Raw genomic sequence first — 14,570 nt, 5'->3', positions numbered from 1 at the left:
GAAACCTACCCATGCGCCGTCTGATGCAAATCTCCCAGAGTTATTATTCATTTGGCTCCCAGTTGAGCCTAAAGTTGCAAACGTCCTCCTGACTTTTCCCACAGAACACCATCAGGGTTATATTAGCAGAGAATGGTTCCTGTCTCCCCACTAACTTCCATAGTCTGCACCATAGTCTTCGCCCCATTGTTATCAGTGCTGGTACCTTATGCAAACTGTCACCTTCCACCTAGAGGACCTCCCTCAGAAGGTACAGCCTAACCTCACCCTGCAGTAGCCCAGTGTCCAGAGAACCTTTGTCTGTCAGCCAAGTTATGACAAACTGCAGTTGACCTAATATGCTTCAAAGTGTGGATACTTGATCGCCGCGTCTTTGTAGTCACCAATGCTATCTTGCACCTCTTGACCTCCCAGAGGAATCCCCATATCAGCAATTCAAGCTTACAGAAGAACTGCCCTGGGATGTCAGGGTATGTTCACAAAATGATATATAACAAATGCAGCAGTGCCACCATCTTTTTTTCCATTAAGTTTTTATTGACATTTTCAAAATACAGAAACCCATACACTAATGTTAAACACCCTTCCAACAACCAAATAATCCGGTGTAACTTCCCCCATCACTCCACCCTCCCCCCCCCTTGTCTTATTGTTACCGAGTACTGAATGGGACCGTTGCACCTGTAAAAGACGGGAGCATAGATTAGAAAACATGTTTCGAACATTTGCTGACCCAAGAGGGTTCAAAGTTAACAAACTCAATGGGTGACCCAAAACCTAGGCCCAAGAGCAGCAGCAGAAGGAATCAGGCTATTAAAACAAAACCTTCAAAGTCTCAGCATCTCACAGCCTTCATGCACCAGGACCGGAGTCAAATCCCGCAGAAAGGTTACCATTTTGTTGTGGGCCAGTGCAGACAGTTTCTCATAGGTAAATATCACCCACAATTTAGACAGCCACTCTGATTTGGATGGGGTTAGCTTACTTTTCCAATTCTGCACCAAAACTAACATCCCCGCTCTCAACATTCCCTTTATTGCCAGCGGGAGGCCACCCGAGTCGTCTCGGGGACCGAAACCCCAAACAAAGTCTCCAGGGGGCCTTTGGCCACAGTGATACCCATAATGTCCTTGATCCAGCTAAGAAGCTCCGACCAATAGACCTGTACACACGGACACTCCCACCACATATGGAAACATGTACCCCAAGAGCCACATTCCCTAGGGCACAGGGGGCAGAGACCACGATACATCTTAGACAGCCTAGCCGGGGAAGATGCCATGCATGAGGATCTTAAAGTTATGTTCCAAAGCAGCGGTATACAAAGAGCCCGAGAAGAGAACATCAAATATTCTAGACCAGGTGGAGTCCTCTATCACAAACCCAAGCTTCTCATCCCAGAAGTGCTTGAACCCCTGTCTACCTTGATGCTGGGCCGTTATCAAGGCCCCATAAATTCTGGAGAGCGACCCCCTTCGAGAACGAGACTCAATGATCACCCGCTCAAAGGGGGAGAGCGGACGCGCTAGGTCCTTAACCCAGGGAGGGGAGGTGAGAATACCTTTAATACGAAGATACTCAAAAATTGAAATTGGGCTATCCCCCATAGCCTCTACCAGAGAGTCATAGTCTATGAAGGAATTCTGTCAAAACAGTTGGATGGCCCTTTCCAGGCCCATGTCTGACCACTTCTGAGTGTTTCTTAGACCCCCATTACCTAGCTCAAGGTGAGGACCCCAAGGAGAAGAAAGAGGGGAAGACCAAGAAAAAAGAGCAAGATTCTCCCCAGACGGCCTTCAAAGTTCCCATAGTACTGCAAACATAGGATGAGTTCTCACCCGGCTCGGGAGCGCACTACCAGAAGCCCACAACCAGTCTCTGACTTCGTGGGTGTGAGTGTCTTCGATATACGTCCAATAAGTGCACAAATCGTCTCTCATGTGTTCCAGCAAGACCCTAAGCTGGGCTGCCTTATAATACAGGCGAAAGTCTGGGAACCCAAACTTCCCAAAGGACCTCGGGAGAGTCAAGGTATCGTGCCTAATCCTCGGTTTCTTACCACTCCATATGAAGCGATGAATCATGAGATGGAGAGACTTAAAAAATGACTCTGGGATCCTTTTGGGAAGGGAGCAGAAGAGGTAAAGTAGACGGGGGAGAATATTCATTTTAACGGACACCATTCGTCCAAACCATGAAAGGGTCAAGGGCGCCCACCTAGCAAGGTTGGACTTAATTTTGGAGAGAATCGGGAGGGGGGTGGGAGTACCCTTTGAATAGGGAGCCCAGGTGTCTCGGGAGGTGGATCCCAAGATAAAAGGATGTCTGAAAGCACTACCTTGATACCCTCCACTATAGCGCCCATCTCGCTGTCCCGGGAGACCGGCCCCACCGGCATTAAACAGGATTTAGACAAGATTGATCTTCAAGCCCGAAAATACTCCAAAGGCTGGAATCAGGGAGAGATTGGGGAAGGAGGCATCTAGGTTGGTTAAGTACGCTAGGATATCATCCGCGAAGAGGGAGAATTTAAAATGAAGCTCCCCCACCCTGATCCCGGTAATCCCCGGATGCTGCCAGTTCGCTATAGCAAGGGCCTCCATTGCGAGAGTATATAAAAGGGGGGGAAATGGGACAACCCTGCCTGGTCCCTCTGGAGAGAAAGAGCCAATCAGAGATAGTACCATTCACCAACTCCCTAGCTGAAGACCCGTTATACAAGGCAGCAATCCAACGACAAAACCTAGCACCCAGCCCCATTCTCTGCAGCACCCTGCCCATGTGTTACGCTCACCTGGCTCCCTCAGAGGCGTCGATCGGAACCGGACAGCTGTGGTCTCCACCAATGTGACGCATGGGGCCGAGATGACGGACTGGACTGGCCCACCTAGCTTCATTTGCTTGGCCCTTCTGCAAATGGAGAAAGGGAATTAACCACCCGTGGAGTTGAGCGTAAATCCCCCCACCCCTGCTGTTCTCCCCACAGATCACCTTTGATATCCCCTCTTATAGTCTCACCTGATGGTTTGAAAAGATGAGCTCTCCATCCTGCATTGAGCGCAGGGGCGCGTTGATAACCAGTTGCTTCAGTGGCTCGAAGGAATTGGTGAGTTCCAGAACAATACTGACTCAGAGATTCCCGGCAAGACGCGTAAGTATAAGGTTTGTAAGAGTTCAAATGCCTGACTTTCACTCTTGTCCGATTCCTTGCAGGTTGCAGCTTGACCCTAATGATGAGTTCCTCGTGGCAACCGGTAGTATTGTGGTAAGGATTTGTATTTTCCAACACAGTTCGATAAAATAATGTCAATATGTAACCTGTTGCTTTCTCCCTTATTCAGGCGCTGAGAGAAAGTATGAAGTCTTGGGGAATAACACCTCTGGCGGTAAAATCAGGTAAGTCTATTGTGGTGAGGAGGGAACCCCTTGTTAGTCCCTTTGTTTCACCTTGCTGTCCTTTGTTTCCCCTTAGTGGCCGTGGTTCGGCGAAGATGCAGTGGAAGCTGCGCCGACCCGTGAAGAGGAATAGTATCCTGGTGGTAAAATCAGGTAAATCTATGGGGGGTGGGGGTAACTAATATTCCTCTGTGTATTCCCTTGGCTCACCTTGCTGTTCTCGTCTTCCCCTTAGGTGCCGGAGTGCGGCGGGAACATGCAGGAGGATGCGGTGGAATGTGAAGATCCTGCGAAGGCTTGTGAGTTCAGCACGGCGCTGCAGCAGGTGAGGCGACGCGCATAAAATAACTTCTTTCTTCCAGCTCGAAGGCGCGATGGATCGGGAATTCAGGTAAGGATTAAAGGTATTGCTCTTGTTCTAACCTTTTCTCCTTCTTTCTCCCTTTTTCTAGGAGCTCCAAACTCGAGGCGGGCGTGGCAGAAGGCTGGATGCAGACTTGCAGGTACGGTGAGCGTTACGCTGCTGGATGCAGAATAACGTGAAGCGTGTGCTGCTCTTCGGGTATGGTTTGAATAGCCTTCCAAAGTAGTCCCAGATAAGTATTCCTCCCCAGCCCCGCCCGAGTAAAAAATAGTCCCCAAGTAAAGTAGTCCCTTCCAAGCCTCTTTTGGCTTGGAGCTCTTGCAGCATGGTCTGCATCAGGTAGGTTTGCAGCATGGTCTGCATCAGGTAAGTTTGCAGCATGGTCTGCATCAGGTAAGTTTTAATCTATGAGCCTGGCGCCTATGGCGCCAGGGCTGACTCTCCATATGAGCCTGGCGCCATAGGCGCCAGAACTGGACCCAAATAGCCCCTAGCAGGGGTTGTTGGGCTTGCTTAGGATAACTTGATGCCTGCTTCCGGGGTTGCTGGACGTGGTCTGGGTCCCCGGGGGTAGGCATCATGACACCATGTACGACCACTCAACACGGTCAAAAGCCTTCTCTGTGTCGATAGAAAGCAAATAGGTGTCCAGACCACTACTTGAGGCTTCATGCATGAGGTAGAGGGTTTTCCTGATATTGTCGGACCCTTGCCTACCTGGAATAAAGCCCACCTGGTCTCCGTGGACCAAGTTGGGGAGGTGCTGGGCCAATCTGTTAGCGAGAAGTTTCGCCAGGATTTTCACATCGGTATTGAGTAATGAAATGGGATGATAAGAGTGACATAGAGTAGGGTCTTTTCCCTCCTTGGGTATATACCACTATGAGGGCTGAAAGCATAGACTGAGGGAGGACACCAGATTCAAGAGTGGAGTTGAATAATTTGGCTAAAAACGGGGCAAGAGTGGCCCCAAAAGACTTATAGGAGGAGTTAGTGAACCCGTCATCACCCGGGGTGGTACCCCCCCCTTCATCGAACTTATCGTATCTACAATTTCCTGAGGGGTGATAGGATTTTCCAGTGGACCCGCCTGCTCGGAAGAAAGGCGGGGAATTGGCAAGGCATCTAAGAAAGCGTCGGAGCCCTCTCCAACACATTCCGAGACATAGAGGCATTCATAATAAAGGCGGAAGTGCTCTGCTATACCTGAATCATCCGTACATTTATCTCCACCCAGGGTACGCAATGCGTGGACTCTCTTACTATTCCTGAGCTCCCCGAGTCTCCAAGCAAGGATTCTATCCACTTTCTCCCCCTTCTCCATATATCTTTGCTTTAGAAAAGCTAGCTTTCTCTCGGTTTGTCCCACCAGGAGGGCCGCTAGTTGGGCTTTGAGCCGTTGGAGTTCCGACCATTTGCCCAGGCACATTTGAGACTTAAGCTTGCCCCCTGGCTGGATAGTCTCGATTTTGTCTCTAAGGATTTTCTCCTCCCTACCCCTCTCCCGCTTCCTTCTCGCTCCCATGCCAATGAGCCCCCCTTTAATCCTAGCCTTAAATGCATCCCAAACACCAGCCTCCCCCCACCTCACCATTGTCGTTCAAAGCGAAGTAGTCCTTAATCGCAACCAAAAGTTCCTTAGACATAATTTTATCCTGCAACAATAGGTTGTTACAAGACCACCTCAAGTTCTGGGGACGAGCAGGGGGCATTCCTATCTGGACTCGCACCATGTCATGGTCCGACCATGGGACCAATTCCACCCCAAAGTTGGAAACCCTCTCCCTCAATGAGCTATCCACTAAGATATAATCTATACGGGAGAAGGAAGCGTGCGGCCTAGAAAAGAAGATAAAGAGGGGTGCACATCCCTTCCGAGAGGAGTGAGAATCCGAAATGCCCAGGGCAGAGTTTGTGCTACGAAAAGAAGCTGAAACCTTCCTTTGCCCGCGGGAGACATGGGATGGGCGGTCTGTGCCCGGGGATGGGCGGTCTGTGCCCAGGGATGGGCGGTCGTTCAGTGCCACCATCTTAAGGAGCGCATCATGGATCTCTCGACCTGCTGTAGCGCCCTCAGGGTGTTCCTTTCATGCTCCTTTCTTGAGTCATGGTAAACATTCACCCCAGATACCTGAAGTTGTCCACCGCCCGTTGCGACCCCAGATTTGGCAGACACCTACGTTCCAACCCCACCAAGCACGCTAGTGAGAATAGTCTTGACTTTTCCCTGTTTTTGGTAATGCGACAATCTGGCGAAACTGTCCAGAACCTCTAACACATATGGCAGATTGATTGACCTCCGGGTTCTGTATGTACAACAGTAGCTCATCCGCATTCAGTGAGACCACATGCATGCTGCCGCCCACCAGATGCCTGCATCTTTGAAATCCAATCCGAGTAAGACCGCCAAGGATTCCAGTGTGAAAATAAACAGTATTGGGAAGAGGGGGCACCCCTGCCTGGTTCCCCTCCACAGTTCCCACTCCTCTGACATGTAATTGCTCATCCTCACTCGAGCCAGCGGTTTCTTGTACAAAAGGTGCACCCACCAGGATAACTGCGGGCCCACCACAACGCGCCTCAAGACTGCATGCAGGCATTCCTACCTCACTGAGTTGAATGCTTTTGTTGCGTCCAGTGAAGTGTAAAGAAGGCATGGTATCATCAGTAAGACAGACACAAGGGGCCACAGTTCAAGTGTGTTTATTGAACCTCAAGAAGGGTTTGAAAAACGCCTATCTAATCCTAAATCTACAACCATCAAATAATAACGCATTCCTAGTGGTGTCTTGTCAAAATAAAAGAGGCCTATACTAATAAACCTATTGCCAATCCTTACCTCTAAATACACATAATAGTGTGGGAAACAATGTTACATAAAAGAAAGAAGCATTCAAGAAATGATATGTCAGGATGTTCAGACCGTTTGCCTCCTTTCCCCACGTTTTCAGCACGGGACAATGCGGTACACTCAATCTTAGCACAGTCTCCGGCTACTCTAGCACAGGGATGCAGTTGAGTCATTAGCATCAGGGCCTTCCAGTAACGCTTACCTGGTCTCCACAGGAGTGTAATGATTCCCCGAGCCTGTTGATCTGCTATACTGGTAATAAGATAGGAGGTGCTATAATTGATTAGAATGGTGAAAACTACTAGAGCTCTATATCTACCTTTCAGCCAGAAAATAACTCCCCTCTATTTCTATCACCACACTCTCCTCACCTGTGTTTAGAGAGCTCTCCATCCTGCTATCATACAGGGGGGCGTTGATGTTGAGGTTCTGAAGACTACGATGCTGTTGAACTCAGGAAACCTCTGTAGGCAAGCGTTTTAAAATGTAAAATGAGTCTTTTTTTATTTTAAACTCTGTATATTTAGTTTTTAACAACAAAACATCATAAACAGGCATTCATCATGACAATTCTGGCAGCATAGACAATAGGAGGCAGCAAGGTCATAATGGTACTGTGGGTACATCCAAGAAACAGGTAGGGAAGGGATGTCTCTCAGTACACATCAAGCCATTTCTCCCATATCTTTTCAAATTTTCGGGGGTAGTCCCCGTTAGGGAGAATTCTCATTCTATGGCTAATTTCCTTTACCTATAGAGTCCCCCAGCAGTTTTGCTGGATTTGAAGGGTTTGTTTCTTTTTACCTGCTAAGAGTGAGACTCTTTTTCCCACTCTTAGGCATTTTTGCCATGTGTGTTCTAGGCTATTTTTTGTGTTTAATGTCTATGGGATTTTCTCACCCCCATAGGAACCATCTTTAATCACATGTGTTACACAGCACCCTCTGTGCAGTGACACGGGTGTCGTAGCAACCCCCAAACATAGACTCTATACCCTGGGACTGACTACTGTCTCCCAGGGAATGTAAAGTCCCCATTGACTTTACTAGTCAAATGTTATGAACTTAACCAGAACAACCCATCTTACTATGGAGGTACTGGAAAGGGTTAATCATTTTTCCCTTAGTTTCATTTTCAAGGGGGTACCGTAAAGTCCCTCTCTCTAAAGTTTCTGGCTGGTGGCAGTGGTTACTACCTTAAATATTCGACCGCAAATATTTTCCTATGGGATTTTCCCATTGTTCAAGACTACCACTTTTTCTGACAGCCTCTAACATACCGCCGGTTTATTTTATTATTAAACTTTACTCCGGTAGGTTTTATTTGCCAGAACTTTAATATAAATTCTTTCTCGTGTCTTACTCTAAACTCCTAAACCAGGTCGGGGATCCTTTGTTCATCCTTTTGGCAGGCTTCTGCCAAGAAGCCCTCCTTTCGGCGCCACCGAGTCTGGGGTGGGTCCATTGTGTGGGAGGGGGAGTAGGACCCCTGGACAGGGTTGCCTCTGCAACCCATGTCACACTCTAACCTGATAGGCTGGAGGGTCTCCCGCCAAGATGACCACTCCACTATGTGAGTGACAGCTAGGCTGTATGAATGGGGTTCTTTTTGCATAAAAGCCGGGTCCTGAGGACTGGAAGAGCAAGACGTTGCAACTGGAACTACGGAACCAAAGGGGAGAGAAGCCACGGACATCTTCAGCACCTGCACCACCGGTGAAGCCCTGCTGCAGCGTCTCACCACTTTTCTTCCACACAAGAGGAGATCTTCTTCGCAAGAGCCTTCTTCCCTTGAGCTGGTGGGACCAACCAGTTCACCAATCGCTTCCTCGGACCTGCCTTGGTCGAATCGCCAGTGCCCAGCACTTGGAGGCCGGATAGCCAGGCAGCCATCCAACCGGACGCGATTTAAAGGAGCGTACCTTTTTTTCGTTTGGCAGCACCGCGGCTGGTTTCATCCCTGGGTAGTGCAGTAACTCGAACCTTCCTCCACGACGAGAGCCTCTCTTCCTCTGCTGGATCCCCCGAACTGCAGGAACTATCAGGAACAACCGCCACCGCAGGAGCCACTTCTTCATTTAAAGGTACATTGTTCCGCCACGCCGCCCTTTTTCTCGCGGTAGCCCTAAAGGTGTCTTAAACCCTCTATCTACCTGTTGGGTCGGCCGCCCCTCTCTCTTAACATTGTCTTTCGCCTTGCATCTACCGGCTAAACATTCTTTAACCAAAGACTTGTCTGCAGCTACAAGAACATTTCTGCTCCTAAGCTCTTGGTCCTGTACCACTGACTCTGGCTCAGGCCAATTGACTCTGGCTGATTTGTTAGATCTGCTCTCACTAGATTGATTCTCAAGTAGAAATGTGTTGATGCACCTGAATCTTCTAAACCCCTCTTCCTTCCTACTGTTTTAACTTGTGAAGTGCTATTTTGCTCAGTTTTCAGTTACTTATTTTCTTGCTAAAGTACTACTGTGCATTACTTGTTCACAAAACTTCAGGGAAGTGTTGCTAGGGGGTGTCTGAAGATATTTCGGTTTAACTTGTGCTTTCCCTCCCTTTCCCTAAATGCTAGAGTGCCATTTGTAGTTGGTTTTCACTGTGCCGTTTTGCTCAGTTTTCACTCTACCGCAAACTTGTCTACAATTGACTAGGGAGTTGCGTATACTTTCCTTGACTAAATTTAACTTGCTTTATTAACTGTGATTTATGTGTTGAACTAGATGTGTATAAAATAAATCTATATATTCTTTTTAATACAAAGCTTTGGTCAGTGTTTCCTTGTGCCATAGTGCTGTAATACCTATTGTGTAAACCCTGAATACTGTTCATCTCCCTCTTGAGATAAGTCTGACTGCTTAGCCACAGCTACCAACTAAATCTTTGTGGTACAGACTGATACCAAAGGGGATTTTACTTGCTCATACCTGTAGTCTTAATCTTCTGTAGTGCTCCCTAAGGGAACTTCACAGGATTCTGCCTAACACTGGTGTACAGCGGTGAGGATAAAAGTATTGGATTTACATTTGAGTGTGCTACTAGTACCTTGGTTCAATTAACCACAAGGTTGACAATCACGAAAGGTTTATTTTAACAAAGTCAAGTATGGAAAGTTACAGTCAGGAGACCCTCCTTACTAAAACTGCTGATTATCTTAAAGATTTGTGCACACAGAAAGGTCTTTCTGTCAAAGGCAAGAAAACAGAAATGATTGATAGACTGTTAGAGAAACAAAGTCTGGATAGTGGCGCTGTAGGCCCTACTGCTCCAGCAAATGTAGCAAACAGTAATGAGGATAACGTTGAAGATGTTATTATTGAGACAGATGAGGATAACAATGTCACACCCTCTGGCCCTCTGCCCTCTCAAAAGCCTCAGCCTGTGGCTACTGGACCCTTACCAGGCCCCACATTAAGTCCTGAATTTATCTCACTAGAAAAAAATGAGACTTGAACTAGAATTCAAAAGAATTAGTGCCCAAACCGAACAGAGACATCAAGAAATAAGGCTCAAAGAAATGGAGCTCAACCATGAGCTTGAGATGAAGAAATTGTCTGTGGAAAATGCTTTTCTCCCCAAATCCTCTAGATCTTCCAGTCCAAAAAGACCACGGATGCCTAAAGAGATTGTGGGTATGTATGAACCGAAGTTGGATGTATTAGATTGGCTTGCTATGTTTGACTATAATCACGGGCTCCAGGATATCACAGGGAATCAGTTGATCCCCTGGTTATTTTCTAGGCTCCCCCCTGTTACATCTGATGTGGTAATGGAGCTGGGGGAGGTGGATAAGATGGATTATGAATGTGTAAAGCTAGCTTTGAAAGCTAGATTTTGGAAGACTCCTTCCCAGTACCTTAAGAGGTTTAGGACGCTCAAAAAGTATGATAGTACCCCTTGGGCTACTTGGGTGAATGAATGTTTGAAGAACTTAGAGGGATGGATTAGGGGTTACAGAGTTAACACTTATGAAGGAATGAGAAATCTTGTTATGATGGAGTCTATATATGATGCCTGCTCTCCTGAGCTCAGACAGCACTTGGCCGATTCAAAAGAATTGGATTCTAAGAAGCTAGCTAAGACTGCTGACTTGTGGGTTGCCAACAGGGCTACTCACAAGGATTCAGGGGTAACTCAGAAAAAAGACGAGGGAAAGCAGCCTAAGAAAGACTACAAAGAGAATACAAATAATTCCAATTCCAAAGAGGGCCCCAAACAAAATTCTAATGGTAAGCCACCAGGGAAAGCTAATCGGGCTAGTGCACCTTCTGGTCCCAGACCAGAAGGAGGTCAGAACAAGCCACCATTCATAAAGACATTTAGGAAATGTTATGTTTGTGGCTCTACTGATCGTGTGAAAGGGGATCCCAGATGTAAGGGTAAACCTTCAAGGATCCACACTATCTCCTTAGACTTCGCTCCAGAGGACGAAGTACATAAGGTCAGTGGAAACTTTCAACTACTAGCTGAAGACCCCAATGGAGTCTCAGCTAGTGTATCTTTAGTAGCCCTATGGTTGTGGGAACAACAGAATTTAGATGTGTATAATTCTATCCCTCCTAATACTAAAGAGTATTATAAAGACAGTGTCCTAGTCAATGGTCAGGAGACCCCTGTCATTAAAGACACTGGGGCCAGCATAACTGTGGTGGACAAATCTTTTTTCAAGGTGGAGGATGTTGCTAAGGCACCCAAACGCCTCACCAAGTTAGCTGGAGAGCCTGTGCAGATGCTTCCCCAATTACCAGCTCTCATCCAGTGCAATGAAATGACTGTCAGGATACCTGTGAATATACAATCTGAAGTACCAGGAAGGGTGCTGTTGGGCAATGATCTGAAAGACCTCGGAGTAATGTCAAGTACTTCCAGACCTCCTAGTAAGAGATTACAGGAGCTTACCAGATCTGCAAGGGAGAGGACCTTGAGAGGCTCTCCTGAGGAGATAATAGAAAAAGAAAATCACTCCTACTCCACTGGAGTTACTAACTGCTATTTCCAAGCAACCAGAAGCAAAGGGGAAACCCAAGACTTCAAAGAAGAAACCAGCAGAAAGCACTCCAGTGCTGACAACCAGGAAATCTCCTAGGTTGTCAAAAATCACACCTGTGATTCCTCCTTCAGTAGAGGCTGTGAGTGAGGTACAAACCGGTGTGGTTGAACTAGAGCCTGAAGATTCAGCTCTAGTAGGAGGCCAGGAACTCATTGGAGATCTTGACCCTGTGGACCATCCTGAGCTGCAGTCGTTACTGGCAGAAGGTGGCCCCAACAGGGCAGACTTCAGAAAGGGATAAAGAGAATGTCCAACTCTGGAAGGTCTCCGCCACCAGGCAGCTTCTCGGCTTGAAGGGCAAGAGCCTGGGAAGTATAGGTTACACTGGGAAGATGGCTTCTTCTATAGTGAACTGACAGAGTCAACACCTGGATACGACAAGAGACTTGTAGTGCCCCAAGAGAACAGACTCAAATTCTTGCAATTAGTCCATGAGATACCTTTGGCTGGTCACTTGAGTTTCAAGAAGACCAAGGAAAGGCTCTCTCTCTACTTTTATTGGCCTAAAATGGCTGAGGTAGATAAGTACTGAAAGAGTTGCCACACTTGCCAAACCTCTGGTAAAAGTGGCTCCAAGAATGTGGCACCTTTAGTGCCTCTCCCTGTGATGGGAGTACCATTTGAGAGGGTAGGAATCGACATTGTTGGTCCCCTTGATCCTCCAACTTCTTTAAGCAACAGGTTTATACTTGTTGTAGTAGACCATGCTACTAGGTTCCCTGAAGCAATTCCTATAAAGTTCTGTTACAGCTCCGGCTGTGGCTAAGGCCCTCCTTGGTATTTTTACCAGGGTTGGGTTTCCTAAGGAGGTAATATCTGACAGGGGGTCAAATTTGATGTCCCACTACATGAAGGCCATGTGGAAAAACTGTGGAGTTACCTACAAGTCCTCAACAGCATACCACCCACAGACAAATGGATTGCTAGAAAGGTTCAACGGAACCATGAAGAGCATGATAGGAGCTTTAGAGCACCCCCCCTTAAGAGAAAGCGGGATCTTCTACTGCCATGCCTTCTCTTTGCATATAGAGAAGTCCCTCAGGAAGGAGTGGGTTACAGTCCCTTTGAACTTTTCTATGGCCATCCAGTTAGAGGTCCATTGGCCCTGATCAAGGAGGGGTTGGAGAGTGTTCCTTCCCCCACACCAGTCAGAGTCACTGACTATGTGATAGGACTCCGGAGGAGAATGTCACACATGATGGCTGAGGCAAGTGATAACTTGAAAGCAGGTCAGGCTCTGGTCAAGCATTGGCATGACCAGAAGGCCAACATGGTTGAGTTCGCTCAAGACCAGCTAGTTCTTGTTATGGTCCCAACAAGGCAGAGGGCCTTCCAGGACAAATGGATGGGACCCTTCTAGGTTGTGGGAAAACTTGGAGAGGTAAACCATCTGGTGGATTTAGGCAATCCTAAGGAGGCTCCTAGAGTCTTTCACATCAACTGCCTAAAGGCTTATGTCTCAAGACCAAAACTGGGAGCCTTGCTTCTAGCTTCAGCTCAAGAGGTGGAGGAGAGTGAACCTCTGCCTGACCTCCTCAGAGGCAAACCTTTGGATGAGAAAATAGGAGGTAATCTCTCTTCTAATCTGACACCTGAGCAACAGGAGGAGTGCAAAGTTTTGTTAAATCAATTTGCCCCTCTGTTTTCTCTAGCACCAGGTTTGACCCCTCATGATATCCAAACTGGTGACTGTTTACCTGTCAAAAGCAGAGGCTACAGGATGTCAGAAAATGTAAGAACCCACATCAAAGGAGAAGTCAACAAGATGCTTGATATCGGGGTAATAGAGCCCTCTACTAGTCCATGGTCTAGCCCAGTTGTGTAAGTACCAAAGGCAGGATCCAAGGAGTTGAGATTCTGTGTGGACTATAGAGCTCTAAATGCAGTCCCTAAGACTGATGCCCATCCTTTGCCAAGGACACATGAGCTGGTGGATAGACTTGGTTCAGCCAAGTTCCTCAGCACATTTGATCTCACGTCGGGCTATTGGCCACCAAGGTTCCCAGTCTCTGACCCTCCACATATTTTCTCTCTGCTGCGCTCCTATTAAGAAACTTAACCTCCAGATTTGGTTGCATCTCTGAACAGCCATAGTTCCTCACGGAAACCAGCCTGCATTCCGTCATTCTGAGGAACCCAGGGCTTGCCTCCAATTCGCTCAGCCAAGCCTCCCAAGCTGTCAGCTCCATCCTTATGGTCTTAAGAACACTGGGCTCTTTGGCAATGTAGAGGCCCCTGATTACACACTTGAAAGATTCCCAAAGAGTGAAGTGAGAAGCTACTGAACCTTCATTTTCTTGAAAGAAAAGGAGCAGCACCCACTCCTGTTTTTTCTCCCGGAATATAGCGTCCCTAAGGCTCTCGTTCTTAAAATAACAGCTTCTGCCCCCCTGCCACTTCCCAGGGATTGAAAGAGTCCCAACAAACGTGGCATGGTTGGAGAGCGTATGTGCCAGAATCTTACATTCAGAGAACCACCCTGACATATATAGAGAAACCGGGAAATAGTCCAGTCTGGAAGCCGAACCGTGCACCGAAGACGTAAATGTATAACCCTTCTCTGCGCCGTGCCGAACCTGCCACACATCAACCAAACCCTCATTCGCACAAACCTGAAACAACTTGCCAGTGGTCTTTGTTGTACCCCTGCTGAGACTCCACGCCCTATTGAGTGAATTGCTCATATGCGCATTGCAGTGCCCGGCCCAGCACACTGCTTACTCCCAATTTGCTAGTCAATGAAATCTAGAATGTCAAGACAGTCTGTGTTAGGACCGTAATAGTTCACAAAGGTAAAACCCCTCTCTTGTATCAGACCCGTGAAAACCAGATCCCTCCCCTCTGCGTCCCTAAACACCTCTGTGCAGCAAAACCTGACTGAGCCTTTAACCATTATACACACCCCACGAAAGT

The 14,570-nt window shown here is 47.5% G+C and overlaps 1 long non-coding RNA gene across 1 annotated transcript in view; it reads right to left on the bottom strand.

The window, feature by feature from the left end:
* LOC138497401 (uncharacterized) overlaps positions 1-14,570 on the bottom strand; it is a 33,245-nt gene that overhangs the window by 15,032 nt on the left and 3,643 nt on the right. The window contains exon 2 of the long non-coding RNA XR_011278574.1: positions 6,983-7,075. This is a non-coding gene — a long non-coding RNA (uncharacterized lncRNA). The remainder of the gene's footprint in view (positions 1-6,982; positions 7,076-14,570) is intronic.

The sequence above is a fragment of the Ambystoma mexicanum genome, chromosome 5q (assembly GCF_040938575.1).
Source record: "Ambystoma mexicanum isolate Mex_15411 chromosome 5q, UKY_AmexF1_1, whole genome shotgun sequence".
Taxonomy (NCBI): Eukaryota; Metazoa; Chordata; class Amphibia; order Caudata; family Ambystomatidae; genus Ambystoma; species Ambystoma mexicanum.
The sequence above is the reverse complement of the archived record's forward strand: the minus strand, read 5'-3'. Positions and strand labels throughout refer to the sequence as shown.